At 50.7% G+C, this 27,048-nt stretch overlaps 1 protein-coding gene across 1 annotated transcript in view; it reads left to right on the top strand.

Moving 5' to 3' along the window:
• Window positions 1-27,048, top strand: part of NTM (neurotrimin) — a 1,044,600-nt gene that overhangs the window by 657 nt on the left and 1,016,895 nt on the right. The window lies entirely within an intron of this gene.

Genomic DNA, 27,048 nt, shown 5'->3' with positions numbered 1-27,048 from the left:
TCTGTAGGCATGCACAGCCGAGCCCACCGGGAACCGGGCATGGGAGGGGTGGGAGGGTGGGATGACAGATTCGGAGGGCATCCGGGTGGCTACTGTGTTGCTTCTGTTACTGGAAAGAAATTGCAAGAGGAAACTTGACACATCTCTCCCGCCGCCGCCGGGCAACTTGCAGAGCTTCGCAAAGAAGCCGAGGGGAGAAATGCAGGCGAGGCTCTGAAAGAGCAGTAACTGGGTCTCGCCGAGGTTCTGCTCGGGGATCCAGCTTGAAAGGCTGGATCTCTCCGCAGCAGGAGAGGTGGACAACTGTCTTAGTTGGAAACGCATTGGGGGTGCGGGGCTGCGGGTGGTTGGGGCGGTGGGAGTTAGTTGGGGGTCGTCGGTGGAGGATGTGGGGAGATCACCAGCCTATAAAAGGCTCAGGGCTCTGAAATTTGGGGAGCTACGCTAAGTTGGAGAGAGAGAAGGGATGGGAGTTAGGTGCTAATTTGCTGTTTATGGGCCAGGAAGCTGAGCCCGGGGGTGTGTGGGGGGGGGGGGGAGGGCGGGTTCCTGGCCACGTGTGTGCGCGCTCCGCGCAGGGCTGTGCCCTGAGGGGGGCACATTTGGGACCCACTCCAACATCCAGAGCCTGTGCAGGCATCCCCCAGCCCCCATGCTCCATCCTGGGCAGTAACAGGCTCAGCTGCCCTGCTGACTCCCTACCACCCTTTCCTTTGGGGGGCCGGTGGGGATGGCATCTGGCTAGGGGGGCCGGTGGGGGTGGCATCTGGCTAGGGGGGCCGGTGGGGGTGGCATCTGGCTGGCCACTTTCCCATGATGCATATTCGAGCTCCTTCCTAGGGACTGAGGCTGGCAGAGAAAGTTTCCCTGTGTTCCAGCAGGCGGCCCCCACCGGGAGGGCCGGGGGAGGGGAAGCCGAGTCCTCTGCACTTGAATTCCCAGAGGAAAGTTGGCTGGGGCCAGGGACGGTGGCACATCCCAGCCGCCACCACCTCCCTCTTTGCCCCCCTGCTGCAGCCTGGGGTTCTCCGGCTCTGGGGTCCACCTCTGGCCTGCCGTGCCCTTTCTGCAGACAGGCCCGGGGTTCTGCTGCCTCTCTGACCTCGCGTGCTTGGGGACCTGGCAGGGTCACACCAGGTGTCAGGGGCACACAGGCTGGGAGCCTTCTTGGCTCAGGCTCTAGAAAGCAGGCAAGAGGGGCGGTATCGGAGAGGGAGGGAGGGAGGGCGAATTGTGTCGGGTGTCCTTGTCAGCTGGTCTTGGGGGGGGGGGGGGCTGGCCTCAGCAGCGGTCTCTGCACTGGTGGGTACGGGAGAAGGCAGGCCAACGGGGCAGCCTTGATTGACCTCTCTTATGTAATGGAGCAGCCGCCCTGGAGTGTGTGGGGAGGAGTAGGACACCCACAGCTCCCTGCAGTGGGGAAACTGAGTCCAGGGCCAAGGGTCCCTCCCGTAAGCAGGTGGATGGAGCTGCAACAGAGAAGAATATTAACTAGTAGGCACGGGAAGAAAGAGGGTGCAGATGGGGTGGGATGGGGTCAGGGGAAGGAAGACCAAGGTCCCAAAGCCTGCAAGACGTCCCTGCGTTGCAGGAAAACCCAAGACAAAGGCCCAACCCCAGGCTCCTTGGCCCCCATTGGCAGCCGGCCAGGAGCCCCGGGGCCGTAGTGAATTTACATATAAATTAGCATACGTGATTTTTTCCCCCTCAGAGATAAATGCAGGGAAGCATAATATTTGCTCATACTTTGAATCATCCCTTTCCAGATGAGTAGAAAGTGGTGTGACAAAAATTCTCCAGGCTGAAGTCGGAAGATTGGGGGTCTCATTCCTAGCTAGGGGTGAGGACTTAGGCGGGCGTGGGGGCTGGGGGGGGGGCGTTGGGGTGAGCCCAAGCTGCTCCTGCCGACCACTGAATTCTCTCCTGGATTCCTGGAGACTCAAGAGACTGCTTGGTGCTTTTCACCCGGATCGGGCTTCAGACCAGCTCCCAGGTCCTCAGCCAACGGCAGCGCGACCCCCAAGCCCCCCAGCCCCACCCACCACCTCCGCACCCTTCGCCTGCTGGGCCTGGGAAGGCCAAGCCGGGTTTGTCCTGGCGGTGGCGGAGGCCGCTGGGGGCCGCGATTTCTTCCCCAACTTGCAGCAGGACCGGGCGGCCCGGGTCTTGGCTGCCGCTGCACCCCTCTGGCACGCCCCCAGCGCGCTCGTTAGAATGCAGTCCACATTCCCAGGCAATTTTTTCTGCTCCTCTGTTTTTGTTTTAAGCTGGCTCCAGCCAAAGCTGCGACTTCCTGCGTTTCTTGCCTTCTTGACAAGGTGGTGGGCGCTGGGGATGGATTAGAGCACCCAGGTTTTGCACACCCCCAGCTGACCTGCTCCTCCCCACCCCGCCAGGTCGAACACTTATCATCGGGCTGGGGGGGGGGGGCAGGAGAAGGGGACCCGGCTCTGATGGGGAGGGGTTGCAGGGAAGGGCAGTGAGTTCCCCGGGACTGTGGGGCATAAATAAATCTTGCCGAGCCTTGGAAACTGGATTAGGCTCCGAGTCCTTTTCAGCCGCTGCCCACCTTCTGTCAGGGGAAGGCTCAGAGGAGGGCGTCTGGGTCTGCGGCAGCTCTTTCGAGAAACCCACCCTCTCTCCTTCGAAGGATCCCGACTCCTTTGAACACCTTGGGAGGAGCTGGCTCCCTCCCGGTCTCACCTCTATTTCCTCTCCAGCAGTCTCTGCGGGCCGGGCCAACACAGCAGCGAGCTGAGCTGCCAGCAACCGGGAGTTGGGGTGAAGTTCACACCCAGCACAGGGGGTCCCCATCCTGCCAGTTCTCAGAGCACCTTTGATCCCAGCCCCCACCCACCCCCACCCTGGTGCCTCTGGGCCCTGCTTTGGAGACCAGAGAGGCTGGCAGGAGAGGGCAGAGCAGCCTTCCTGGCAAAGCGCATCATCCGTCTGTCTGTGTGAGACGACGGGGTTCTGGGCGCTGGGTAAGCTTCGTGGACACTTGAAAACGTGTCCAGGAAACCCAGAGGGGGACGAAGATCCAGCCAGGATAGGCACAGTAGGAGACAGGCTGGCGGCCATCAACCTGGGGCCAAGGGCGCTGGCACAACAAACACGCTCACTGTTCTCCTGGCTCTGGGGGCTTCTGACCCAGGTGCCCAGGAGTCGGGTCCTGCGGGCCTGGCAGCATCAGCCCCGGCCAACTCCTTCCTGTGGGCACACTGAAGGCCAGGCAGAGGCCCATGTGCTCCTTCGTCCGAGCTGTGCTGAGTCGACCATGACTTCTGGACTTTCCTGGCAACACTTACCCAGGATGTTGCTCATCAGGGGCGCAGAGCTGTGCCCTTGAAGGGGTCTCCTGGTTCTTGGCCTCTGTGCCCCCTTGGGATCTTTCTAGCACCCCTCCCCCACCATCTGACTGCCAGAAAGGAGTTCCCCCACCCTCCACCCCCCACCTGCAGCTAAATGCTCGCCGCTTGTCCTGCACCCAGAGATGGACACAAAAGTCTTTCCTACTTCTTTTTCTTGGGTTTTGTGGCTGTTGTTGGGGGCAGGAGTTTGGGGTGTGGGCCACACCTGGCCGTGTTCAGGAATTACTCCTGCCTCTGTGCTCAAGAGTGTTCCCTGGCAATGCATCAAGAATCCTATGGGGTGCCAGGGCTGAACCAGAGCTGGCAGTATGCAAAGCAAGTTCCATCCCTCCTGCATTATGTCCCCAGCCCCTCCGCCATTTCTTTCTTGGGATGAAGTGGCCACGTGTCCGGATCTCATCCACAGGGAGCCCACAGTTCTGGCGTGTGCAGCCCCCTCATGCTGGGAGGAGCTGCAAGGCTCTGTGCTGACACTCAGGGTGGGGACAGTGTGCTGGGGACCAGCATGCCAGGACGTGGGCTCTGGTCCAGGGTTATCGGGTTCAGATCTCCTGGGTCGCTTGTGCCCGTTGAGCAGGCTGGAGACATGGAACCGTGTATCTTTTGAGCACCCTCAGCAGTTGCCTTCCACTCTTGGGAACATGCCTTCCCGAATTCCAGCCAGGTTCTGGAGTCCTGAGCCCCGGTGTCAGGGGCGTCTGTCTGTCCTAGCATCCCCCATGTTTTCTCTAAGGGAAACGATCGCCCTCTGGGATCCCACCACCCCACCTGCTGCCTCTGGGGAGCATCCCTGGGGTTTTGTAAGGACTCGTGAATGCTGGCACTGCTCCAAACAGGTGGGCCGAGGGACCCCCCCCCCCTGTGCTGATCCTGCCAGTTATGTACATTATTTGCTTCCTTTCTGCACTATTGGCTCATTGCTTGTGGACTTTATGTCTACAGGCCATTGAAATTCACAAAGACAAATGCCACGTAAGACATGAAAACACGCCAAAAAGTCAGGTGGTGGCAGTCGAGTGGGAGAGGGTGGGCTGGTGCTACTGAGGCCGTGGGGCTGGCTGGGGTTCCCAGCAGGTGGTTGGATGGGGTCTGCCTAGTTGAGACTCAGAGAGTTCTGGGCAGAGTGGGAGTGGGGACCTTGCAGAGACAGGCAGACAAGTCGCCTCTTATCCAGGTGCAAAAGGAGATTTCTGCAGGCAGGTGTGATGCTGATAGGGGAGAAGCTCAGGGAGGGGGAAGCTGCAGCTCTGAGTTTTAAGAGGGGGGTAAAAAAGCAAAAGAAGGCTCTAGTCTGGACTGGCAAAGGGTGGGAAGATGGAGGCGGAACCCTCTGCCTCGACTATGGTTTTGGTCCAGGACCGCCGCAAGCTGTCCCCTGTTCGTGTGTGTTTATTTATTTATGTAACCTTCTGGAGGAAACCGGCCTGGGCCCTGGCTGCTTCCACTTAAGGAGAGAGCATTTTCCTCTATCTCCCCACTCCTCTCCCTTCATTCCTCCCTCTCTGTTTCTCTCCTGCCTCCTTTCCCCCCTTCCGTCCTCCCTTTTATCTTTTTTCTCTTGCCCTTTTTCTTTCTTCCTTTCATTTTCCCTTCTCCTCTTTGGGAAAAGTCATTGATCAGTTGACAGATCTGGGTCAGGCTGGCGGGGTGGCTGGGCTGCAGGCAGCCTTGCCTGGGAGAAGGAGGGAAAGTCTGTCTTCCCAGAGCACTAGGGGCTGGTGACACAGGGCAGGGGAGGGAGGAGGAGGGGGAGAAATGCATCGCCTGCCCCGGTGTGTGGGACCCTAATGATTCCTGAGTCCCAGCATCTGATACCCCTGACACGCTAATTTCCCATTTCCAATTTATCTTAGCCTCTTTGCCGTTGTGTTCCCCCCACCCCCGCTTCAATCCTCTGATTGTTCCAGTTTTTCTTTCTTTTATTTTTCTACTTCACCCTTCCTTTCGCTCCTTTTCTGCTCTTTCTCACACCACCAGGGATAGCCACAGAATCCCTCCTCTCTGCTTAAGACATATCAGAGAAATGGCCTTTTGTTTATTTGCAAGAAGGAAACACAGAAGTCCTGCCAGAAAAACTCTGTAAGTCATTTGCAAACCTCAAGACAAACCAGCAAACAGTCACATTTTCATTGCTGAAGAGAGAGTATTTCAAGAGAGGGTGTCAAGCTGAAAAATCAAATATTGGAAAACACATTCTTCAGCTCTGTGACTAAGGACATCTTAGGTTACTAAAAATTTGATTTTTTTTTTGGCTTCTCTGGGTATTGCCCTTTACTGTAATAAAAGACTGATCCATAGGCTGGCTGCTGTTGACTCCTCTCGTTCATTCAAATGTACTTTCTACCGCAATGTTCTTTAACCTTCTTACACCTGTGGACTGGCATTCATTCTGCAGACCAATCCACAGGCCCGCAGTTATAACCAACGCTGTAGATTAACGGTTTTCAGCCTTTCTCCACCTGAACCCCCACCAGTGTATGGACTAATGGGAGACCACTGCTCTAGAGATTTTTCCTTTGCATTTTCTGGCTGGTGCCACCCAACTGGAATCCTACACAGACACCAACTCATGGTGTGCCATGGCTTCAACCAGTGTTCACTGGGCTGCTGCTAAGTACTGGATATGGGTTTTGGTGCTGGGACTATATCAGAGATGCGTCTGAGTAGAGAAGGAGACCAAAGCTAGAGTTCAATCTCCTGGGATCCACTTATCACCCTAGCTGATACAGTCTGGAGCACCAGCAGGCATGCTGGGAACAAGAGGGGACTTGGTGGCACTGCCATAGGTTTCTTGTGCCCAAGTGGATGGGAGACAGGAAGGAAACTCATCCAGGTCCTTGTTTTTAGACAGGGATCCCTGGGGGGTGGAGCTTGCACCCCCAGCTGGCTCTGGATAGTAAGTGGGTGCTGCCAACCTTGTCTTGCTCTTACATATTGCCTCCTGCAGAGGATCCCAGAGGTGTTGGACGTGCACTCCCTCATAGGTGGGGAACGCTGGTGTAAGCTCCTAGGCTTTGCAACCTGATAGATTTGAGAGGCTGTTCAGCCCAGACAGAGGGACAGATACGAATGAAGTGAAGGAAATAGGAGAAACTTATTGGGGTGTGCTCCCAGGCAGAACTCCGTAAACCTCTGATGAGGCTGGGATAGAGTCGTGCCCTGGGAGAGACTAAGGGGGCTTTTAAGTTGTCTTGGGCCAGAAAAGGGGAGAAGGGAACAAAGACCAGTGGAGCTGGTGTGCTTGGTCTGGCTGTTATCTGTAAGGGATGGATGTGAGGAAGCATGGAATACAACCTGGTGGCTTCCTGTCACCAAATGGGCCATAAGTCCTGTCTTCTACACTGGGAACAGGGTAACTTTGATTCTGGGAATGTCACTGTTTCATCTTTCAGCCGCCATTCTGTCCCAATCACTATTTTGTCCAAGCAAACCACACACAACCTTTGTCTTGACTTACTGAATGACTCTCGGCACCACTGCCTTCCTGACTGTTGGCTGATCTGCCTCCTCAGTGGGCGCCCTGCGTTCTGCTCAGAACTCAGAGGTTCTAGAAGCTTGGGGAGAATGCTGAGATCAAACCAGAGAGGAACTGCCTTGGACAAGATGAGAAACTGGAGGGCTCTGGGAGCGACCCACATTTCAGAGTAGATCTCAGATGATCTCTACCTGAAAGCACTTTTATTTGCCTCCCATTTGTCACAACCTAATTTGTTTGTCAAGGAATTAATGGACCCATTTTTATTTGTTCTCTGTTACAATGTTAGAGCTGGAATATAAGCCCCTTCCCCCACCCCCACCCCCACCCCTATTGGCTTTTGGACTACACCCAGCTATGCTGAGAGTTTACTCCTGGCTCTGCAACTCAGAAATTACTCCTGATGGGGATTGGGGGACCATATGGGATGCTGGGAATTGAACTCCACTTGGCCAGAGATTGAACTCTAGCTGGCCACATGGAAGATAAGCATCCTACCTGCTGTACTATCTCTCTGGCCCCACAAGTATCCTATTACCCTCATTTACTCTGCTTTTATCTCTCTGTACTCAGAGGACCAGAGTTTTTCCTACTCTCAGTCCAAATATTATAGCTACTCCCAATGCTTTGAGACTGTTGCTGATCTTGGTGTCACTTCTGTGTTTCCATGGACTCCATCGCCCATCCCAGCAGGTGGAATCCTTCTTGGCATTTCTGCTGTATGAGAACCCTCAATCACCTGTCATAAATCCTGGATCTTTCCAAGCCAAGCAGCCTATAGCAAGTTTACATGCCCAAAGTTTATCTTAGGAGTGGGGTAGTCCTCAAGGGAATAAGCAAGCTCTGTTGATTTTCACTACTCTTTCCCTTAAACCAGTGGTTCTCAAACTTACTGTGCCCTGAAACAGCCTGCGATGCTTTTTAACAATACTAATGTCTGGGTCCCATCCCAGACCAATGAAATCTGAATCTCTTTGCCTTGAGTCCTCACATTCAGACATTTTTGTTTGTTTTGTTTTGTTTGGGGTCATACACAACTCTACATTCTCTGCTCAGGGATCACTCTTGGCAGGCTTGGGGACCATATAAGGTGCCAAGGCTCTAACTCAGGTAGGCTATGTGTAAGGCAAATGCCCTATCAGCTGTACTATTTCTTCAGTCCTCCACATTGAGATTTGTAAGAACAATCGAGGTTATCCAGATTTATGCCCTGGATTGAAAACCATCCATCAAAAGTCACCTGAAAATACTCTAATGACCTTCAGGTAGACACATACCCTCTAGGAACCCTGGTTTTCACCCCCCTAAAACAAAGCAATTGACAGGCCTAAGAGATAGTGGAGAGGTTAAGGTGCTTACCCTGCTTGTGACTGACCATGGTTTGTCACCCAGCACTGTGCAGGGTCCCTGAGCACCACTAGGAGTGACCCCTGAGCACAGAGCCAGGAGTAAGTCCTGAGCACTTCTGCGAGTGGTCCCCAAATCAAATAAAGTTAAAGGTAAAGGCCCTCCCGTTGATTGTCGATTTGCTCAAGCGGGCCCAGTAACGTCTCCATTGGAGACTTTGTTGTTACTGTGTCTGGCATATCAAATACTCTCGGTAGCTTGCCGGGCTCTCCGAGAGGGGCAGAGGAATCGAACTCGGGTCGGCCATGTTGGCCGCTTGTAAGGCGAACGCCCTACCCGCTGTGCTATTGCTCCAGCCCCCCAAATCAAATAAAATGAACAAAATAAAGCAGTTGGACTCAAAGATTTTCAAGCTTCACTTTAAGCTTAACATTCAGTAATTCTGCAAATATTTTTTTCTGACTAGAGACCTAGATGGGTAGTGGTGCTGGAAGCAAATATTGAGAAGCAGTTCCTGCTGGCAGAGAGCTAAGAATATAAATATAGTCACAGACAGGCCCATGAAGTCGAACTGGAAATGTGGGAGTAGCGTGTTCAGGCAAACACTAGCTGGGCATCACCAGGATTGTTTGCTAGGATTTCTGGACTTCTGGGTGTCCGTTGCTTTCCCTCAGCTCCCTTGTGATGCCAGAAAAGAATGGACCAGCCATTGCTCTTCAGCTTTGATAACAAATCTCCAGCAATCAATCCGGCAAGGTAAATTTAAGGCCCTTTTTTTTGGGGGGGGGTCAAGAAGGAGTGTGTTGATTGTAGGGTGAAGAAGGGAATTGCAATTTTCATGGTGAACTTCCTGTAGTAACAGCAGATGCTGTTTATAATGAGGCCCACCTGGAACTTATATAATGATCACATGCCATGTCACTCAATAAAGAAAAGAGAGAAAAATCGCGGGGAATTTTAGCCTAAGAAAATTTAGTCACCGAAATATGCCCGTGAGCAACATGGCGTCTGCCTTTGCTGCCTTCCTTAAACCTGATTCTTGTGGTTAACAGATTCCTGTTCTCTCATAGCTTCTTCGGTGTCTTTTTGAACTCTCAGACCTTTTTATTAATTTATTAATTTCAGTCAATACTGCCGAACATTCCCCCAGATGAGAAATCAGGAAGGGGTGAGAGCTGGATTTAGAGAGGATGGAGTTGTAGGGAGCTTTGAAGACTTCCCATTCTGTGCATGATGGTTTGTCTTGCTTCCACACCTCCGACCCCCGCCCCAAGACCCCCCTCAGTCGGGCTGGTGTGCTTCCAGTGCTCCTCTCATGGCTTGCCAAGCTTCCACACTCTCTCAGTCTCCATGGCAATTCTGCAGCCAGCTTGGAGGGCAGAATAGAGGTTGGCTGCCCTCCGCCAGCCGGGGCACCCCTGTGGGGTGTGCAGGGATGAAAATTTGTCTGTTTTGGATGAAGTCTATGAGTCTTAGAGACACACGGGGCTACAGTGCCTGTTGCGTTTGAACCAACTGCAGTCATAGGTTGCTCACCAAGAGCTCCCGCTGCTAGCTTCCCAAGGGGTCCCACTTTTGTATCGGACAACCACAGAGTCTCAACTAACCTTGTACAGAGAAACTTTCTAGGGTTTAGATTCCTCTCTTTGAACCCTGACGCCTCAAAAATGTAGCTCTCTGGGTCCCCTCATTTCCGTCTTCAATAAGTGTAAACATTAGGCTTTCCAGATTGTCTACTGTATCTGACCAGCAGATTTCAGATGAGAAGAAAAGAAGACAAAGGAGATGAGACTTGTCTTGTACATTCCAGTCACGTGCTCTAGGTCTGGAGGGAAATTATAACTGAGTGTCTGGATTGCCTGAATCCAAATCCAGGCTCTGCCACTTCCTGGTTTGAAATCTTTGAAAATTGAATCAACCTCTGTGTGATCAGTTATCTCTTCTATAAAATGGAGATAAGTATGGGACTTACCTGTAAGTCTGTTACGAGGATTAACTAGGGCACTGCAGATAAAGTCCTTGGAATACTGCCTAGCCTACTGTAAGCTCTCAATAAGTATTACCTAATAACGTTATGATTGCTGTTAATTTTGCCATCCACAGGACAGATTTCATTTTTCCTTAACATTATTTTTACATATTTGAAAAAAACACTATTTCTTCTCTCCTATCCTCAAATCATCTTTTCCCTAGATTAAATATTCCAAGATATCCACCCCCCCCCATATGTGTCTATATAATGTGATGGTTCAGAGACTGGGGTACTGATAATTCTAAAGTTCTACTAGTTGCAGTATGTTCCTCTTAAGCTTTCTGTGTCTTCTGAAGCCCTCCGTAGTCCAATGTTGAGGTTCTGCTTCCAAACCTAAATATGTTGAGCTCTCCAATTTTGAACAGGCAGGGGAACTCGAAGGGTCTGACTTGAGTTTGCCAGACTCTCTTGATCTTTGAAGTCCCTAGTTCCTGGACTCCTAGGTATTTCCTGCTACTCTCTCCTCCTTGCATCAGCTCAGCACTGACCTCATCGGCCTTGACCATGCTTGATACAATTCAAGACAAAAATTTCCCATCCCTTTGAACCCTCTTGGCTGGAGCGATAGCACAGCGGGTAGGGCATTCGCCTTACAAGTGGCCAACATGGCCGACCCGAGTTCAATTCCTCCGCCCCTCTCGGAGAGCCCGGCAAGCTACCGAGAGTATTCGATATGCCAGACACAGTAACAACAAAGTCTCCAATGGAGACGTTACTGGGCCCGCTCGAGCAAATCGACGATCAACGGGAGGGCCTTTACCTTTACCTTTACCTTTTACCTTTGAAGCCTCTCATTGATGTCCTCTGCTATGCTTGTATTTACGTCACAGTCAAATATCTAACTTCCTGTGTTGAGACCTACTCCCACATTCATCTCCCTTCTCCAAACCATGGACCTTTTCAGGAGCAATCTAGTTTAGCAATATAGTCCAAGCACACAGAGCAGTCCTTGACACACATTGTCCATGTCAAGAAGTGGAAAGAAGGGGAAAAGAGAAACAGGGAGGGAGAAAACTTGGAGATCCCTCCTGGTATTTTGGACCCATGTAATTCCACTCACCATGGTCTTTCATGAACCCAACACTCCCTTCTCTTGGCGGGATGCTCTTTTACATGCCCACAGCACTCTGACCTCAAGACTTCCTCTTCTGAAGTCATCTTATCAGACTTAATTGGTATCTTCTTTCTCAGGAGATCATTTTTGGACTCTTTATCTGCCATTCTATATCCCCTCCTTGCTAGAATCAATCATAAACCATATGTTATAGACACCTAGGTTGTGGTGCATGAGCTCAATATTTCCTGCTAAACTTAGCTGAGATCAGAAAGATAATCACTCTCCTAGTCAATAGATCAGATAAGTTGAGGAAAGGGTGATGATCTGAACCTATCATGGCATAAGAGGGAAAGGGACAGGCAAGGTTGAGGCTCAGAACAAAGGAAAAAGCCTGGATGGATTTATATAGTTAGTGAAGATGAAATAAGCAAGGGTTTCCTCCTCCTCCTCCTTCTTCCTGTCTGCTCTTTTTCCTCCCACAAGACTTTTCACTTGTTCTCCTAAATAGTCATAAGAAAATTTGTTCCAAACATGGAAAAGATTAATTTGCAGCTTTTTGTCTTAGTTTAATTGGTGAGACATTCATGTCCAGAGTTGGATAAATCATTTTGTTAATTCTGAGGAAAAAAAAGAGAATGAATTAATTGTTTCATATTTCTTGTTCCTTGAAAAAAAAGTCCTATTAGATAGATCTAAATGCCACATTTCTATTACTTTTTTTTGCCTGATGGAAGTCTTGTTCAAGGTCAAGTTGATCCAAAAATCAAGTCAAAAACTTTTGTACAGCACCCAAGAGCTGGAAGAGACCTTGAATTGGTGCAACCTTATGACTCTGGGAGTGGTCATGCCTGAACGACTGTCTTTCATTCCTGTGCAGCCTTGATGGAGATTTGTGGTGAACAGGCAGGCTCTCCCTGAATTGTGATTCTTAGTTCTGACTTGACTGTTACAAGCTGACGTCAAAGTCTCCCAACTCACAAACTCTTCTTGTTGAATGGAACAGAGTGCATCAGGGTATCTTGACTTTGAAATAATAGTGCCTGCTTCTGTGGTGCAGATAGCTGATAATAACTGACATTAGCACCCTCTTCATGGCTGATAAACTCCAAGAAAATGCTTTTCTGACAGGAAACTTTGATGCCTTCCTCTTGGTGAACAGTGCTTAGACATGTATTCAGGGAGTCATTGAACATATGCAACTGCTCGATCTCCCTTATTGCTGAGAGCACCACAGTTGTGGATCCTCAGCTGGAAACCAAGTGTTCAGGGTGGGAATCTGAGGATGGCACTCCAAAAGCCTGTTCTTGGTGATCGTCTCCATCCTTGCTCCTTCTAGTCTTCTTCCTGGTTGTCCAGAAGCCAAGTTACAAAAATGTGGGACAAAGCACATCAAGAATGCTTTGGGTTGGACAAATCAAATGCAATCTTTAAGAAATCAAAAGTGTGTGCATGGAGACCATTTTAACTAAGTCTCATAGACAGAAATCAGGGTAAGACAGGGTCAAGCTGAAAAATATCTATACTTCAGGGGGGGGAAATTGCACTCTCAATTAGGGATCTGTTCCTTAAAACTGAAGTAATGCATGTTCATGAACCAAAGTTTGCCTTTTCCTCACTCTGCCAATTATAGTGACTCCAGAGTCAAGTAATATTGCTCGATCCACTTTCAAGGCAATGGCCATCAAGGACCTGACTCAAGCCAGCACTCTTGCTGCTTGTCATGATTACCTGCTGCATGACTTCTATACCAGTAATCATCCCGATCAATTGCTCTTCAACATGCCCCTATTTTATAATGATGTATTCAAAGGCTTCCCCTGACAGACCATTAGAAATGCAGTTTGATTGGCCAAGTGGGCCATGGACTGTTATCGCTAATATTTTACACTTGTTTGGTCGATACGACTATTATTGTATTAGTCTCTCCTTTTTCTGGATATGCCACACCACTAGCTCCTATTGATACTTGTGCTTAGTCCCTTCACAGAAATGCCACGTTACACAAGACCTCACCTATTCCCCCTGTAATTCCTTTTAAGTGTGTCTTGTAGGTGTTTGAAATTCCAGTGCGCCTTGAGTCCCTAATTTAAATCCATTGAGATTATTTTGGGATTTTCATGAGCTGTCATCATCATTTTGTGTCATCCCCAAATGATAGAGACATGTCATCATTGCCTTATCTAGGAGAATGATTTTCTTCACAGGCAATGTGAGATCCGAGGCAGAGCCAAGTTCTTACTTACATTCCTATTTCATTCATTCCAGCATTCAGATCCTACTGTGTGCTGGCTATAAACAAGAAGACACAGTTTTGACGCTCACCGAAGTGGACAGTTCAATACAAAATGGGAAATTCTGGATAAAACCCAGTTAGTTTTGCTCTGGCAGCAGCTTGGAGATTTTTCAGTCTATAGACATAAATAACCTAGAAGGAGGAGCTGTTAAAGAGGGATAGATTTACCCATCAAGAGAAGAGATGGGTGATGTGAGTAGAGGGAGAAGCTTCTCCTAAAATCTACAGGCAGAAACTCATGGTAGAGATTTAGGAATTTGTCATCTGTTCTAGGAAAATGTTTTAGGAAAATGGTGATGCATATATATATATATATATTTGGCTTTTGGATCACACCTGGTGGGGTTAGTCTTGTCTTGGCACTCAGGAATTACTCCTATTACTCCTGGCTGTGCTTGGGGCACCATTTGGGATGCCGGGGATAAAACCTGGGTGGGCTGTGTGTAAGGCAAACGCTCTACCTATTGTACTCTCACTCCAATGCAGCCTTAGGATTCTTATAAGGATTTTATAGAGAGGAGAAAGTAAGTGAAAAGCTGTTTGCCACATAGTCGCATAATCCGATTTGCAGTGCTAATTGTTAAGTAACATTATTTGGGTTACTTAACATGTTGAAACATGACTCTAGTTATATGGTGGGAAATGAATTAAAAGGGGACAAGACTAGAGGTAAGAGAGCCTTCCTAAAGCATGGAATAGCCAATCAGGCCTGAGAAAAACAGAGTAAGAAGGCAGAGAGTACAGCAGGAGTTTTCTGGGGCTGTGGCTAGGAGTATTGTGGCAGAGAAATGGGAGAGAAGAGAGGGCAGTCAGTCTCCAAGGGGAGTGAAGGAGGACTTATTTGTAAATAGTATACAGGTATATCTTGTTTTTCTGTTCGTATGTTTTGTTCTGGGGCCACACCCGATGGTACTCAGGGCTTCCTCCTGGTTCTGTGCTCAGGGATCATTTTAGGAAAATGGTGATGCAGGTAATTTGGGTCACGATAGTCTGTAGCTGCCTGCTGGGCATTGAAGGGAACACTTCATGTGATGTTAGCTAGTTAGATTGGGAACTCTGGAGAGCAGCCTGGGCTTGAACAAAGATGGGCTTCGCACAGATCGCACAGATCAGTGAATCACCTAGGAATAAAGTTGAGAGAATTTGAGATGACAAGAAGGCAGGGGAATGGGCAGAGATGAGACCTGGCAAGATGATTGACAAGAAGTGGTCAAAACCCCCTGAGAGAAAAAGGAGAGAAAGTAAGTTTGTGGAAGGCCGCAGGCTTGTTAGAGAAATAAGGCCAGAGGCAGTACGAAACACTCGTAAAGGAGCAGGTTGGCTTGTCTGGAGGTCAGGGATAGTTTCAATCCACCCTGGAGAATGGTCCTGAGGGGTAGCAGAAGCCACAGGGTGGTGGAGAAGGGCAGGAGGTTATAGAAAGTGTGGATAACCTTCATATGGTTTTGTCAGGGATAAGGGGAAGTAAAAAAGAGAGAGAGAAAGCAGAAAGACAAGAGGGATTGCAGTTGGAGAGAATGTGTTTGCTTTAGTAAGACACTGTCTCCCAGAATGCTGATGGATAGAGTTAGAAAAGGGGAAGCAGAGAAAGAGGTGTCTGGAGATGAACCAAGGAAGGTCCCTCAGGGATGTGCAGAGAAGACTCATTGTGGGGGATGGGGGACAAGGTAGAATCTTGAGCACATATAAAAGAATCAGGGTTTTTTTTTTTAATGAACCACCTTTGAAGTGAAGAAAAGCTCCCATTCCTCTTTCAAGAAAAGGACGACATATTTGAGAATATCCTTTGATTAGTTCTAGCTATCAGAAAATAAGTCTACCAATAAAAATAGTTGAATAGGCTGATGTTGCTTTGGGAAAACACTTTCTGTTGCTCCCCTTTGCTGTGCTTCCTAGTCTTCCCTGCCATTTGCATCTGGGGATGACACTGCCATCTAAGATGGTGGCATCCATGTGGTAGGAAGAGAAGGAGATGAGGAAGAACCCGAAAGTACAAGATGGTGTCTTCCAAGGAAGGTCGCTTCCTGGAGCTCTTGGCCAGGACTGACTCACATCACTGCATGTTCAGGAATAAAATGTGGAAGAAATATGGCCCCCTTTGGAGGACCACAGAAAAGACACATCAAGGAACTTAGCACGGAGAAGGATGAACATGGGAGCTTATTAGAGTGTTGAGTGAGTGGAGAGGGGGTAGAATTCTCACACAAGCTGGAAGCCCAGGGACCCTGCCTCACCCAGAGGATTTAGGCTTGTTTTTCTAGCAGGAATTATCTAACAGGGTTTTTAGGATCCGTAGTTAACCGGGAAACAGGCCAAAACCTCAGCAGGATACTGAGCAAGACACTGCTTTCTGCCCACTAAAATCATTGTTATTTATAAGACAGAAAGGGGCCAGAGAGATAGTACAGAGGGTAGGGTGCTTGCCTTGCGAACGACTGACCCGGGTTTGATTTCTGGCACTCCATATGATCCCCTGAGTATTCCTAGGAGTAACCCCTGAGTGCAAAGTCAGGAGTAAGTCCTAAGAACTGCTGGATGTGCCCACTCCACAACAAAAGGAGAGAGGAAATAAATGGTAGTGAGGACGTGGAGAAATCCAATTCAGAGAGGGACAAAATTGGAAAGAGCTGGCGGTTCCTCACAAATTAAAACTGGCCTATCCAGAGGATTGTGCCACTCCATGGGCAGGTAAGATTCTGCCTCCAGCACCTGGAGTCAGAGGCTCAGGCAGCTGCATGTGCATTGACGGAGAAAGCAACAGAGAGCCCAAAGGCCAAAGGTGGAAGCCACTCAAGGGACTCACATAATGTGGTCACTGACACACCTGATTGTCTTGCCTAGTCTGAGTGATGTTGTGGTACCTGCCACAACATGGATGAACCTGGAAAGTGTAATTTGGAACGTTTCTGCCACCCTCCCCGAAATCTCCCCCTGCCCAGCCTGCCAAGGTACCAGGGCCAGTGGGCATGCTACTCAAGGCTCTGAGAGCCCTATTGGTCCAGGTGGCCCAGAGCCAGAAGTCTGGGCTTTCTGATGCCACTTTCCGCCTTTGAAGCATCAGTGTTCTGAGTTTCTCACTAAATGTTTGAGAAGTGGAGACTGAAAGGAGGTGGGAACTCAGCTGGAGGCATTAACGCGTTGACAGGCATAGATCTGGCCTGATCTGGCATAGATCTGGGCCTGCGGGAAGGAAGGATTCCTAGTCAGCCCTCTAAGTCTCTAGGTGATGCCTCTCTTAGGAGTAGCCCCCCAGGACAGAGTAAGCTGAAAGGTGGTCAAGCATGTAGACATGTAGCCATAGCAAGAAGCTCCTGCTGGCAGGTTTAGCCCCTAAAATCCAGGTTGCTCAGGGCACCAGAATTCCAGCTAAGCCTCCAGTAATTGTGTCATGCATGGCATGGACTAAATGAAATACTCATTTGTTCTTTGTCTGAAGGGGCTGGAGCGATAGCACAGTGGTAGGGTGTTTGCCTTGCGTGCAGCCAGCCCGGCTGAGCTGGGTTCAATTCCTCCGCCCCTCTGGGAGAGCCTGGCAAGCTACCGAGAGTCTTCAATATGCCAAACACAGTAACAAGAAGTCTCACAATGGAGACGTTACTGGGCCCACTCGAGCAAATCGATGAACAACGGGAAGACAGTGTTTGTTTTCTTTGTCTGAAACTGAAGTGGAACTGGGCACCTGGGTTTTGTTTGGGTTTGATCTGGCCCTGGGCTTCATTTTGGGTATCCATGTAAGGGAGGTAAGAAAACGAGCCTGGTCAGAGCTGGGGCGTGTAAGGCAGACACCTGAGCAGACCATGTTGGGTTTTGTTGACTCAATAGGAAAGCAGGCATAGGATTCTGTGGGGGGCTGGGCGGGGTGATGATGTTTTGGGTAGAGTGGGGAGGCACACCTGGTGGTGCTCAGGTCTTACTCCAGCCTCTGCACTCAGGGATCACTCCTGGTGATGTTTGGGGCACCGTAAGCAGTACTGGGAATGGAGCCCCGGATGGCTGCATGCAAGGCCTTACCCGCTGGACTATCTCTCTGAACCTGATTCTTTTAATTTTCTCTAATTGAAAATTAGATTTGCTAATTGATTCACTGCCAAGATCAGGGATCTGGGGCCTATGGTCCAATGATAACCCCAGGGCTGTGGTGCAGTGGACCAGTAGCCCTGGGGGGTGACAGGGTCACACCTGGTGGTGCTGGGATGGGGGTTAAAATGGCAGAAAAGGGGGTGGGGAGAGCAGGGACCACACACCAGACAACTCCTCCCATTGGTGGGAATAATTGAGCACCTATTTATGATAAACCTACCCTGGCTCTGCAGCCCCAAAGTCAGAATTAAGGGGTAACCTTCAAGAGACTGAGTTCTCCCCCTGGGAACTGCCACCACCTCCTTTACGTGTCTGGGGGGAGAGTGACTGACTTCACCGGCTCCCCCAGAGATTCAGGATCCCGGAAGAGGGAGGAGCAGAGGGAGGGGCTTGCTGCCACAAAAATCTATGGGTGCCCAGAACAGCACCTTGGCAGAGCGGCAATCGACCTTCGGGGTGCATAACGCACCAGCGTTTCTCGGTGGGGGCTCCCTGCCTGCCTTGTCCTAGCATGCCTGATCAGCCCTCTGCCCAGGCTTCTGGAATCCCAGCGGGGTCTCCGTGTGTGTGGAGGGGGTGGGGGGCGTGGGGGATACCTGCCCCACCTTTCCTGGGGGTCTCCCCTCAGCATCCGCTGGTTTATGCAAATGCCCCGGAAAAGCAGTTTTCGGCTTATTTCCGAGGCTTAAGGGCTTCATGAGAAGCCTATTATTGAAAAATCAGAAACTGAAAAGCAACTTCTTAGACAATGAATTAGCAGCTCAATGACTGTGGGCCGGGTGCAGAGGAACTGGCTGCATTACAAACAGGAACTCCCCTGGGATTCGGTAATCAAACACGTGGCTACAGGTTGTCTGTTTCAACAGAGTGAGTAATCAAAGGAGATTTGCAGTTAATCCAAATATAACAGACAGGGATCCTGGTGAAGGCCAGCCAAAGGAGATTCCAGACTAAAAGTGAGGCTTCCGCAGAGTTTCCCGGCCTGGGGGCATCAGAGAAGGTCTGGGCACTGCCAGTTACTTTGAGGAGAGCCCCGTTGGGCTACGCTGGGAAGGGTGCAAGAGATCCCGCCCAGCCCTTTCTTTCCTCTTCTTCCCCTTGATCCGGGTTCTAAGGAAGGAGAGGCAGGCTTGGGGCCTTCAGAGATGGCTTCCGAATTCTCAGCTCCATGTTGTTTTCAGGAGTTGCTGGGACCAGCCTCTCCCATGCTGCTCGGCTTGGCTGCAGGAGACCGGGGCTGTGTCGATGTTTCCCTGACTCTGGGAGTGTGGCCCCCACCAGCAGCGTCAGCATCACCCTGGGACTTGGCATCTCTCCCCACCCCCCACATTACCAGACCTATAGAAGCTGCAGAGAGGGGCCCGGGTGGGTGTCTGCGTGTGGGCAGCTGGGAGGACTAGCTGCCCACTGAAATTCACAGCCACAGTGGGATTCCCTGGCTGCCCTGGGGCCAGGCTTCCCATAGACGTGCATGTGAGGTGACCACAGACAGTTCCCACTGGGTTCTGGGGACGTCTGAGCCACCTCACCCCGTCCTCAGAACACCCCTAATGATGGCATAGAGGGAAAGAAATGAAACAATCATTAAACTCGGACTGGCCCTGGTGCCAAGCTCCCGTGGATGCCGGACACGTGATATTTTATTTAATCCTTCCTACAACCTTGCAAGGGAGGTGTGACGCTGAGTATTTTATTGCTGGGAAGAATCGGGCTCAGAAAGGTCAGCAGGCCCGCGTCTGGAAGCTTCCCGAGCCTTCCCGAGCCCGGACGCCTTCCCACCATCCATCCCCCAGTGTCACTGATGCATGACTCCCTTGTCCCCAAAATGCCTCGCTGCCACCTCCACAGCCGCCTGCCTGGCAGGACCCCATTCCCCATCCGTCCCTCCCCCACCCAGCCGACTCCTTGCCTCATGTTAATTTCCCACCTGAGTACTGAGTACTTTATAAATAGCAAATCTAAAATGAATTTTCTACCCGCGATCATTAGCTCCCTTGACATCCATTAAACATTCTCGCAAGCAGAGAGAAGTGACAAAAGGGATTGATTTTTACAGTATGCTTAATAGGGGAAAAGAAAGAAAGGTGTTGACAAGTCCCTTTTTCCCCCTGTCCTGATATCATGAGGAATTTGAAATCAGTTAAATGACTTTTACCTGGGGGTGGGGGGTGGGGGCCAGGAGGCTAGAATTGGGGGCAGGAGAGAGGTAGGGAAGTTGGGGGACAGCTCTCCCAGCCCCCCCACACTGCCCATTTCAAGGTCTTTGGCTGGGAAATGCACAGTTTGTTAGCTAACGCCAGGCTCCAAGATGAAGATGTCAGATTTAATGCTTCAAAATACTGAGGGTCCCAGCCGGGAGGGCGTGCGGGGGACTGGGGGAGGAAAGGCAGCGGTGTTCGGGGAGCAGGGAAAAAAATAACCAATCTTGGACTGAAACTATTGCAAGAATCAATGTGTTGATGTAATAGTTGAAGTCGGAGAAGGCTAACATATGAGGCACTGTAGCTGAAAATTTAACTTTGATTTCAATTTTCATATTTGTCAGCAATAATTAGATTCACGAAATGTTTTGCCACTGTTCTAAAATACTAATAAGTAGAGGCCTTTGTAGTGTGGTTAATGGAGTCCTTTTTTCCCAGTGGTCTAGAAAAATTCCATTAAAGTGAAAAGTCGTCCAATATTCAGCGCCTCCCCATACCCAGCTCCTCTGCACTGTCCTGCCTTCTTGGGCTGTGTGTGTTTGCGGGAGGTTGCCCGTGGCCAGGAAGGGGGCTGGGGCTACGGAGGCTTTGAGACTGGAGCTGTCAGTCAATTCTGACCTGCAGACACGTCCCCGTGTCCTGGGTGCAGCCAGCCAGCCATTGACAAAGGAAGAAGCCAGTTCTGGAAAGCATTTGGCCTGGGAAGTGGAGCTTTGGGTGGTGCAAAGCCTCTGGGAGAGGGTTGAGAAGAGGGCAGGAAGCAGGGGGTGGGAATGGAGGTGGGTACTTGGTTTTGGCTGGCAAGTGGAGGGTCCTTCCTGGGTGAAGAACTCCACCTCTGCCTTCTTGGTGGGGTGCGTTGTGCTGAAGCCTCCCCCAGAGCTGAACCCTGCATGCCTCTGTTCCATCTCTGCCCTCTGGGACAGAGATGGATGAAAAGCAGCCAAGCCAGAGTGTTTTGGGAGGGAGGATGTCCAAGGCTGGCTCATAGCCCAGGGAACCCCTCTTCCAAATGCCCATATGTGCTGGACCCCTAACAGGGATCCAGAAACTCCCAAGGGACAAGGATGGACCTGGGCGCCGTCCTCCCTAGCTCCCCTACTTTCTGCTCTTTTCCCTGCACTTGGGCTGAGCCTACTTGTGTGTGTGTACGTGCGTGGGAGGTGTCTCTCCAGGGGAGACTGAGACTACTTAGATCATGGCCTCACCCCAGAATTCTACCCCATTTTCTCAGAGTGCTCCCAACTGTCTGTTCTGAATGAGTCAGACCAACAAGGAGAAAGCCAACGCGATATGTGTGGGTATTTGGCTACTGCCCCGACTTTTCCTGCCTTTTTACTGCCTTAGATGGGGACGAGGGAGTACTGTGGACATCAGCGTGGACCTTCGCTGGAATCCCCAACCAGCCTAGGGGACAGCAAGGCAGATACCAATGGCAGGGACCCTGTGGTGAAAGTGCCTCCCTTGACGGTCCCCCGGACCCTTCTGATGCCACCCTAGGTGCCCAGCCCAAGACTGAGGCAGCTCTGTGACCTATGCAGCACTCCCTGCTGTAAGCACTGTGGCACTGAGTGTGCCAATTGGCAACTTGACATTCACCCCTCCCCACAACATACACCCCCCCTCCCCCAGTGAGCACCACACTCGGTGCTCCCCCAGCTAGTCAACTGTGTGTGCAGAAACCTTGGTGGTTCCATCGAGGACAACAACAGATGAAGGGGAGGGCAACGAGCCAAGTTCAAAGACCAACCAGGCTGCTGGAGGAAGCCACTGGCCACGGAGCAGGGTCTCCCTTTCCCTGAATTAGGCTCAGCCCAATCCCTTTGCCTCCCTCTGGGACCCGCCTCTTTGGGCCTTTGTCCCCGTGATTGTCCGTGCCCGGCTTTCCTCTCGGAGGTGACTGAGTGGGAGGCCCCAGTTCCTTCCCCAAAGAACAAACACCTTCCCGTGCTGGCCTCTCGCTCTGTGCCTCCTCCCAGCTCTCCCGGCCAATCCCTGCCCAGCAGCCTCCCGCCTTCTCCCCTGTGGCATGTGCCAGATCTTATCCCACTGCAGCACTTCAGGATAAAAGAAGGAAGGGATATTAAATCCACCAGTGATATGCGTGGCAATTGGGAGCGGCTTTTGTTGTGTCATTTCCTACCGCCTTCAGCCTATTAAGCAAACAAAAGTGCTTGTGGAATGAGAAATGTAAATGGCCAACGCCAGCCGATTAATCCTGGATGTACAATTCCATTAATAAGGCCGCTTTTTAATAGGCGGCTTTGGCAGCGGCAGCGGGCAGGCCAGAAATTGATGTATTCTCTGTAATTGTATTGCAACTAATAGGATATGAAGAAAATTGTACCGGAGAAGCTGGTCTTTCAACACCATTTTCCAATCAACTGAAATAATGACTTGCAGGGGAAAACCTTGAAAACGTAGCAGCACACACAAAATAGAGCTTCATCCGGGTGGAGCCCATTATCCCAAATCCTGCCTTGGGGGACTCTCTTGTCTCTCAGAGGACCCCGTCGTGCTCTCTCTGTCCCCACCTGTCCTCTCACTGCCGTGCCACAGGTCAAAACCCAAACTACAAGGAGTGGTCTTCTTTTCTCCTTAGTCAACAGATGGGGGAGGGGCCAGAAAGATGAACATTCCCCTTTGCCTCAAGGGTCTCCTTTGTCCCGGCTAAGCAAAGTCTGGGAAGTGGGAAGAAAGGACGCAGTGTCACCCGTTCAGCTGGTGCCTTTCTCTGCCCTGCCCTGCCCGTTCCCAAATCTTCAGGATGAGACAACAAGAGGTCTCGTACAGCACATCGGGCACTTGCCTTGTGCACTGTCAGACTGGGTTTGATCCCCAGGAGGTCCCCCGAGCCCCACAAGGAGTGAGCCCTGAGCACAGAGTCAGGAGTTAGCCCTGTGCACCCCAAGCCCCCCTGCCCTCCAAAAAATACCAGCTCCCAAATTCTACAGATCTCAAAAGAACTAGTTGTGGGGGTAAGGCAGCCTTGCAGGCGTACCCCAGAGCCTCCATACTGGTCCCTCAGGTCACTCAGGTCCCAAGGACCAGACATCCCCACTTCTTCTTTTTGGGGGGGTCATACCCAGCGATGCTCAGGAGTTACTCCTGGCTTTGCACTCAGGAATTATTCCTGGTGGTGCTCAGGGGACCATATGGGGTACTGGGAATCGAACCTGGGTCGACCACATGCAAGGCAAATGCCCTACCTGCTGTGCTATCACTCCAGCCCCGACATCCCCACTTCTTAACGAAAACCCTCTATCGTTCCTCACTTCCTTGCCTCCCTCATTCCAGAATTCCTGGCATGCTGCCAAAGAAATCCTCAGTGGAATAAAGTGACACAAGATAATCCACACTCGCCCTCCGGATGGTCACAGACCCTGGAGTCTGCACAGCACACAGGCTGAGTCCCCTCCTCATGGTGTCTAGCCCTGGTCCAATGTCCCTGAGCCCAGCCCAGCCCAGAACCCAGAACTGGGGCGGTGGCTGAGTCCAGCCTGCCCCCAGCCCTTGGTCTCCACTTGTCTTGAGTCTCTCTCCTGCCCGTTCTTGTGTCAGCTCTGATGCTCCCTCGGCCACAGACTGGAGAGTAAATATAAAAAGAAAAGGCAAAGCACATTTCAGTTGAAATCCCCGAGGAAGCTGATGTGATTGCTCTACAGGAATGGCTCCAATAAGGGTAGAGAGGAATATTGCTTTTATAGCTTTTGGGACATAAAACATTTAGAAAATGTGATTGACTGGCAGGGTCTAATTTATCATTTATCTCATTCCCTCTGCTTTCCCGCGTGCTCTTCCTTCCCTCTACATGCAGGCAGACACTCCCATGCAAACTTTTCCCCCTTTCTCCTTGCCTTTCTTCTCCTTTCTCAGAGCCTTGGATTTATCATCATTCGGTTAAGCAGGAGAACTCCTGTGGCTATTTATAATTAATGCTCAGAAACCTGCCAATCCATTTAATGACACTAGCAGGTCACGGCCCCCTTATAGCTCTCCATTAATCATCATTAGAACAGCTCCGAGTTTTTACATTCTTTTAAAATGTTAATTCACCTCTGTAGTGCTCCTTTTAGTTAAACCGGGAAAGAGGGAGGTTCTGTGCCCACTGCCGCCTGCCAGGGGGAAGGCATGGCGGGCTTGATAAAGGCTGGACTCCCTCCTCTTTCTTCGGTCCTCTACCCGTGATTGTCACCGCCAGATGTCAAGCCAGTTTGGTCCGTGCTTGCCTGCACTTCCATTTGAAAATTGGCCTCATGGCTTTGCATCCTGGGCAAGGATGCTCCCTCTGATCAGTCTGGGCTCTCTGTCCAAGGCTGCTTCCTATGCTCCAGAATGTTGTCAGGGTTCCGTGGGTGATGGAGCCTCATAGGGAAACTCAGAGGCCCGATGTTTCCTTGTGATTCTCCCAGCACACAGAAAGTTGCTTGCCATGTGCAGGACAAAGGGGGCATGTTGAGGACTCTCTTCCCACTTGATCACCAAAGGGAGATGAGACTGGCCAAAACATCTTTTTTTTTTCTTTTTGGGTCACACCCAGCGATGCTCAGGGGTTGCTCCTGGCTCTGCACTCAGGAACTAACAACCGTGTTGGTGCTCAGGGAACCATATGGGATGTTGGGAATCGAACCCGGGTCGGCCACGTGCAAGGCAAACACCCTAGCTGCTGTGCTATCGCTCCAGCCTCCTGGTCGAAACATTTAACCTTCCTCTTTTCTGTCCTTTCTGCCTAATGAATAAAGTTTCACCTGAGAAGATTCAATGGCACGGAAATGGTCTGACCTGCTCAAAATAGATAGAGTGTGGCTAAGTGCCCAGGCTGGAATCTTTCATGATTTCTGCCACTAGTCCAGAGAGTGCAACTTCCTGCCTCAGTCTCACCAAGGCCCTGGTATGCCCCCCAGCCTCCACGTCCCAGGTGTTTAGAGCTTATTTCTCAACTCTGAAAAGCACATGCCGAATCATCAAAATAGATGCGGTAGGAAGAAAATTAAATTGGGAGTAGGGGACTCAAAATGTGATGCATTGAAGCTGTGCAACTCTGGAGAGCTGGCTTCACCTCTCTGAGCCTCATTTCTCTAAGTTTGAGATGTAATATTTTTTTCTTTTTGGGCCACACCCAGCGGGACTCAGAATTTACTCCTGGTTCTACACTCAGGACTCACCCCTGGCGGTACCCAGGGCAACTTATGGGATGCCAGGATTGAACTGAGACCAAACCCCAGTTGGCCAAATGCAAGTGCCCTACCGGCTGTACTATCACTCTGGTCCCCAGGCTATATTGTAATTTTTTTTTAAGCTATCCTCAGTCCTGTAAATCCTGCAGTTGTATTGCTGACCTACAAACCTGTCTCCAAAGAACCTTAGCTTGGCAAGTCAGATTGAGCAGGGGGAAGCTCATTCCATTCACCCTCTGAGCTCTGAAGTTGTCCCTGTCTTCTTTAGAACTAACTCTTAAAAAAATAGATTGAGGTGGGAGGCCAGGATGGAGTGATAGTAGAGCGGGAAGGGTGTTTGTCTTGCACATGGCCAACCCGGTTTCAATCCCCAATATTCCAAAGTACCGCCAGGAGTGATTCTTGAGTGCAAAACCAGGAGTAACCCCTGAGTATCATTGGGTGTGACTCCAAAAGCCAAAAAAATTTGATGGGGAAAATAGGAAACGTATCTCTCTCTCTCTCTCTCTCTCTCTCTCTCTCTCTCTTTCCTTCTCTCTCTCTCTCCCTCTTTCTTTGGGTCATGAGTTTTTGAGCCAAGCCAGCCATACTTTGGGGGTCCCATGCAGTGCCAGGGATTGACCCTGGGCCTCCTACATGAAAGCCTGAGCTCCAGCCCTTGTCTCCAACTCCACGGCCCTATTGAATTCCTTCTTGACTCCCAGCCCCATCTCTCTGGGTCCCACTCTTCTAGTTAAGCTTTCAGAGCTCTGCACGTGAACATGTTTTCCAGGTTGGCTCAAATTGCACATTAATCAGAGATGACCCCTTGGGGTCCAGTTAATCACGTCACTTCATCCTTTCCGTTACTTTGACATAGCCCATTGACCTCATTTTATACCCGAGTAAGAGATGGGGCCTGGCTAAACTGGTTTCTGTTTGTTCTTTGCTATACCACTCATCACGAATCACGAATCACGACCATCGTGTTATTCGTCGATTGCCTCGAGCAGGCCCCAGTAACGTCTCCTTCAGCCTAGCCCTGAGATTATATTCAAGGCTCTTTAGGAGAATGAGACCCATCATTGTTACTGGTATTTGGCATATTGGGTATGCCACGGGGAGTTTGCCAGACTCTGCCGTGTGGGCAGGCGACATTCGGTAGCCTGCCAGTTTGTCCAAAGTAGGAATGAGATAATAAGATGTCGCTTCCGGGAGCTGGTTTTTATAGTTTCTGAGTCTTGGACGTTGATGGGATTACACGGCGCCAGGAGGCCAGTTGGTGGGTGTGACCCCTGCCTACTGGAATTTGGAGGATCTGGGTGGAGGATGCTTGGCCCCAATCCGAGTAGGCTTGGAGATCTCGGCCCCGGAACCCATGTGGCTTTGTCCCTCTGCCAGTACCTTCATGTGTGCGGAGAGTGGTCTCAGCATGGTGGTGGCTGGTCCTGGAGGACTTCGGCTGCCTGGTCGGGGCGGGGAGGAAAGCTCAACCCGCTCCCCTTGAAGGGGCCCCGGCGAGGGCAGCCAGGCACAGGGGCAGGAGACTCATCAATACCACTCATCAATCCTCCAAATTCAGATTTGATTTTATCTCTTCATCACAGGCTCATTCCCCTGGCTTATAGTGGGTGGGGAGAGGATGACGAGGCAGTCCTTGATGACAGGTACCCCCCACTCAGTGGCTTGGGGTCTGGCTTGAATGCTAACGAGTGACCTCTGATTTGGGCTAGAATTCCACTCTTCTGGGTTAACTCCTTGTGGTGCCCAAATCCACATAAATATTGTGGTAATCTGTGGGCTTCTCCAGGGAGGCACCCCTATGGAATTTTAGTACTCTTCCCTCGAGTACTAAAGTACTAAGAGTACTCAGAGGGAAGAGTACCATTTCTCCCAGAAACAGCCTTCCTCTCCTCCACTCCCCTGCTAAACTTCTCTGATACTCGGAGGATCAGAGATTCCCAAGTCTCCATGCTCGGCTACAGTCATCGCCCTGCTCGGCTCTGGAGAATGTTGTAATAAAGGCTGTTGACAAC

This window comes from Sorex fumeus, unplaced genomic scaffold, assembly GCF_029834395.1.
Source record: "Sorex fumeus unplaced genomic scaffold, SorFum_2.1 ptg000091l, whole genome shotgun sequence".
Taxonomy (NCBI): domain Eukaryota; kingdom Metazoa; phylum Chordata; class Mammalia; order Eulipotyphla; family Soricidae; genus Sorex; species Sorex fumeus.
This window is presented reverse-complemented; position numbering and strand designations above follow the sequence as displayed.